At 40.6% G+C, this 5,240-nt stretch overlaps 1 long non-coding RNA gene across 1 annotated transcript; it reads left to right on the plus strand.

Annotated features, from left to right (window-relative positions):
* The first annotated feature begins 2,769 nt into the window (after positions 1-2,769).
* LOC128802936 (uncharacterized) lies at positions 2,770-4,342 on the plus strand. The gene is made up of 2 exons (XR_008435609.1): positions 2,770-2,822; positions 4,156-4,342. It is a non-coding gene; the product is annotated as an uncharacterized LOC128802936 (long non-coding RNA).
* Positions 4,343-5,240: the final 898 nt, after the last annotated feature.

The following is a 5,240-nucleotide window of genomic DNA, read 5'->3' on the forward strand; positions in this document are numbered from 1 at the left end:
ATGACCAAGGTGAAAGTTTTATACTATCATCCTCAAGGAAGATAAAGGGCTGACTCCAGATTGATGTCATTCCCTGAGAATAAAAAGGAACTGTTAAAAACATGTTCAGCAAAGATTTTCAAGTTCCACCCCACATACAATGTGAATGCAAAAGTGTTTGAGTTAAAAAATATTTTAAATTTTATGATCTTCAAACTCTGAATAAAGTATTTAAAATGCACTGGTTAACCCTGGCTGTAGATTTTAAATTTTCAGCAACAGAACTGGCCAGTAGGTATCAGTGCATACTACCAGATGGAGATTTTTACATTTATGCATACAGGCACTGGAAAGATGCAAAGTTTTCCTTGCAAGCTGTTCCACATGCTGACTGCAGCACAGAGTTTTACTGAGGCGAATGTAAGAGGTTATGAAAATGAGGTGTGCTTGAATCCCTTTAAGGATGCCTGAGCTGTTTTGCAGACCTGCACTCAGTCAGGGTTATAAAGTTTAACCCTCAGAAAAATGGGGTACAAATCCTTCCCTTACTGAACATCAGGAGGAAATTTGGCTGGATGCTGATCAGAGTTTATTTGAAGTGCTGCATGCTGAAAAATGCTCAAGAATCCAAAGTAAGGTTTTACAGCCTGAAGCCTTGTTACATGCCTTTGTTATTATCTCTAAATTATCTCTTTTTATAATCATCACCTCACTGTTCCTAGGTCTCCACCAAAAATAAAAAAATATAAAAAATCTTTGTGAATTTTTCTTACGCCATGATCTCTCTTTCCCCACATTCAGTGCAACCAAATTGCCAAAATGCAAACAGGCTACATACAGTATTTCAAGTATTATGTAGCAAATAAGGATGATTCTAAACCATTTTATTACAGCCTTAATTCTCCTGACATAATGAACTACCCAAACCCTATAATATCAGCTGCTGCTCAAAAATCTGCAAATGAGGTACTGTTCTCTGAATCCCGTGAGCATATCTTGCCACTACTTTAAATGACTATACAGCTGGTACAACAGTGGTGAATTTGGAGTGGCAAAACAAGGTTGTGTCCTTTAAATTGTAAATATGTACACATAGGTATATTTGACCTTGGAAAACTTATCAGAAGGCAAGAGGCACCTCACTAGATCCACTTTTGTGTAATGTGAGTGCCCATTTTGGCTGGGATAGAGTTCATTTTCTCCCTGGTAGCTGGTAGAGAGCTGGGTTTTGGATTCAGTGTGAGAATAAAGTTGATCACACACTGATGGTTTGGTTGGTGCTGAGCAGTGCTTGCCCTAAGTCAAGAACTGTTCGGTGTCTCAGGCTCTGCCTGTGAGGAGGGGCACAAAGATTTGGGAAGGAGCATGGCCAGGACAGCTGGCCTGAACTGTTCCACAGCTCAGAAGCGCATGCCCAGTAGATAAACTGGGGGAGTTGGCTGGAAGGAGTTGTCACTGCTTGGGATGGGCTGGACATCAGTCAGCAGGTGGTGAGAAATTCTGTTGTGCCTCACTTGTTTTTCTTGGGCTTTATGCCTCTCTCTCTTTCTGTTATACTCTTTTTCTTCTTTATTATTACTATTATTATTAACAATTTTTCAATTATCAAACTGCTTTTATCTGAATCCCTGGCGTTTATTTTTTTTTTTTTTTTTCTGATTCTCCTTGCTCTCTCTACTTCCTATGTGGTGCTTAGTTGCCAGCCAGGGTTAAACCATGCCAGTGAGGTAGACATCCATTTGACTTAATCTGTTTTGCCCTTGACTAGATTACAGCCCCCTGCAGAATTAAATACTGTTAATGAGCTTTGGACTATATTCAGAAAGCCAGGCCTTGGTAAAAAAAGGGAGCTTCAGTTCAGACAAACACTTCAGTACAAAGGTATATATTAAAATAAAGATTGTGGGTGTATTTGGGGGAACAGAGCCTCTTCAGGACCTACAGGCTTGACACCACAATGCCATGTTAGTGCTCTTGCCAGCTAAAACATAGTCAACCAGGGACCAGAAGGGAGAGGAAGAAAGGGAAGGAGAAGGAAAGGGAAAAGCAATTTTCAAAAGATAGATATTGCTATCTTGTATCTGCCTTGAATATAGGAAATAGAGTTTTTAGTTTGCAGCTGCTAAATTTAGTTCACTGCCATTTCACTATCAGAAGAGAAAAGAATTAAAACAAGTTCCTGAAAATGATCATGAAGGACTGCTCATGGGTTTGCATGGTTTGGTTTTTGGTTTTTTTGTTGTTGGGGTTTTTTACATAAGCCAGTTAGCATCAATCCAGTCTGATGAGCCTCTATGAAACAATAATTGAAACTCCTACCTTTTCCAGACCACTTCTCTCCAAGCCAATCAGGTAGTTTAATCCAAACATGCTAAAGGGAAAAAAAGATCATGATCACGGTCTTCATAGACATGATCTAATTGATGTGTCTTTGTCCTCAAAGATTTTGTATTAAGATACCACACAAACTAAAAACTTACAAGAATACACTGTACTAGAGAAAATTAGGAAGAAAAACAGTATGAAAATAGAATGCAACAATCCCAGATAATTTAATTTTTTTTTCTTAAGGCAGCAGTTACACCTTTTCCCACGCCATGTTCTGTTCTGTTTCTACTCACCCATTGGAGAGCTGCTGTCACAAGCCACCAATTCCTCCAAGTTGTGTGGTATCTGGGATCTACCAGCCCTGCCTATGCCAGGCCAGGATGACACAACAATGGAACTGCATCATCTTCTGGACCCTGGTGTTCCCTGTCTTATCCTTCCATTCTCAAATGGGTAATTGGGCTCTGTCACATCAATGACAGTATTACTGCCACACTCTTGCGAGATGTTGAAAGGTGAAGTCATAAGATCCTGTTCTTTCCATGTTGTATTGCTCATGGACTTGCTTTTGAGGTGGGAGCCTTGTGGAAGCAAAGGGACATGGCTCTCCCCTTCAGGAGGTGATTTAGCAAATGGTTAGGGAACTTGTTTTCCAGTGAAGTTGTTCAAGGACTGTCTCAGACTCCCACAGGAGAGGTACAGCCTGGTTTTCTGCCCCTCTCTTATCCAAAGAATGCTGGGCTAGGCTGCTTTTATAATGAAAACACATATGCAAGCAACATCCAATGTTTTTAAAATTACAGTAATAGTACAAGTAGGCTAGGATGGCTTAAGAAAGAGGCTTATGGACACCTGTTTGTGTTATTGATGTCCAAAACAAAGACTAACCAATTAAAAAGTGCTTTTCCTTTAAAAATTGTAGAATAAAGAGGCCAGTTGGCTTTATGCCTCTAGACAGCTTAAAGTACATCTGTCCAGCTGGTGGCAAGAAAGCAGCTTAGGATATGGTGATTCTTATCCCAAAGAAGACTCCTTCCCTGCTGTTGAGGGTTCTTTTTCCTTCTCCCCCAAACCCAACATTTGATAGCTGCCTAATTCCTGACTGAGCTGCACAGGGCTGCCTCACTCCATGCAGTGTGTGACCCAGATATGTAGCTTACTGCTTTGCAAAGCACATTCCCCTGCACTGACAGATAAATCCGTTTCTTGTGGCTGCTTAAAAATAGCAGCTTTAGCTGTTGGAGAAGTTCTCAGCAAGTGCAGCCAAAACATGAAAGGGGGTAATCCACCATGCTCTCAACAAGCCAGAGGAGAGCCTGATGCACAGGCTATCACCCACACACAACCCCACTGGCACAGCAACAGAGCTGCAAAATCCTCGAGGCACGGCGGAGGCTGTCAGCAGCACGAACATGATTAGCCAGGGGGATCTGCTTGTTTTCCTCTCACAGGCCTGGGAAGGGCGAGCACCATTCAGCTGGGGTGCTCCCCTTAGCTGGGTCATCTCTGCTCTAGGACCTAACAAACCTAAAAAATGTCAGCCCTGTCCACCCATGCTGATGCTGTCAGTGCCAGCCTCGCATTCTTCTCAGGTGACAGCAAAATTGGGCTTGGCCGAGAGGTAACTCAGCTACTTGTGCTTACACCATAGCTTTTGGCCGAGGGTGCTTGTTCCACTTCTCACTTATATCAGTTCCAAGCCCCTGAAATAGACCTGAAGAGTTTAAAAAAGCTTGCCCAAATGATAGTTTTTTCCCTCACTGAAAATATTAGAGACTAAAAGACTGATAAGTTAGTGAGAAGAGTCTCTTTATACCTATCCTGACTTAATGCAACATTTCTTTTCAGGCCCTCTCCCAACCTTTTTGGCACAGAAAGCTCTAAAATATAAGGAACATTATATTTAAAAAAAACCAACACCCTAGAGGTGGCTTAATAAACTAGCAGAGCAAGAGGATCTCAAGTGGAATCCTTCATCTAGACAGTTCACCATCTCTATGATACCTACAAAATAAATACTACCTGCTTTTGGATGTGTTTGGGTTTGTTTGTTTGTTTCTTTTTTTTTGTTTTGTTTTGTTTTGTTCGGTTGTTTTGTGTTTTGAGAAGACTGGGAATGTCATTAAGAAGTAGGAGCTGGTGAAAGTGACTGCACAACATTTGCTGCATATCCTCCCTTCTGATGTGAGAATAATAATTTTTGGTTATGCACTTTGTGTATTGGAATGCCCATGATGGGTGTCTTTAGAGCCTAATAGGGGCCTCAAATGAAAAAGCTGTGCTGAGCAAAAAGAAGAAATCTTCAGAAGGGTGAATACATCCACTACAGTAATTAGGTCAGAAAGGTCTATGAGAAGGTCAGCCATTCTCAGTAAGTGTTTAATCACTCAGGATGATTGGGAAGCAAGTGCACATACACTTCCTGAAAAAAAGAAAAATACTGTGGTGATTGATTCCCCTGAAAAATTCATATTAGACCAAAACTACTTACCCATTTGATTTGATGCGCATGTTTTCTAGAATCCAGCATATTTTCCTTGAAGCCTGTCAAATCTTGAATATTCACAGTAAGCTAGGCAAGGTGAGCTGAAGGCAGCAGAACCAAAATGAAACTCCTCTGACAGGTTAAGTTTTGTGGCACATGCTGCAGACAGGAGGTCACATTCTTATCAAAATAATCCATTCTGACCTTAAAACCCTCTTGAACAATGTGAAAATACTGGCATGCCAAGATATTTCCCCACATTGCATACTGCCCAAAATTAAAATTTTACAATAGCTCCGAACCATTATGAGAAAGATTTTTTCTACCACTTGCCTGTCCCAGGTGTTTGTAATTAAAAAATGAATAAAAACATGAATAAAATTTACTTCATACAATGGCAAAAAATAAATATTCTCTCAGTTACAACATACTGGATGATATGACAAAT

The sequence above is a fragment of the Vidua macroura genome, chromosome 2, assembly GCF_024509145.1.
Source record: "Vidua macroura isolate BioBank_ID:100142 chromosome 2, ASM2450914v1, whole genome shotgun sequence".
NCBI classification, from domain to species: domain Eukaryota; kingdom Metazoa; phylum Chordata; class Aves; order Passeriformes; family Viduidae; genus Vidua; species Vidua macroura.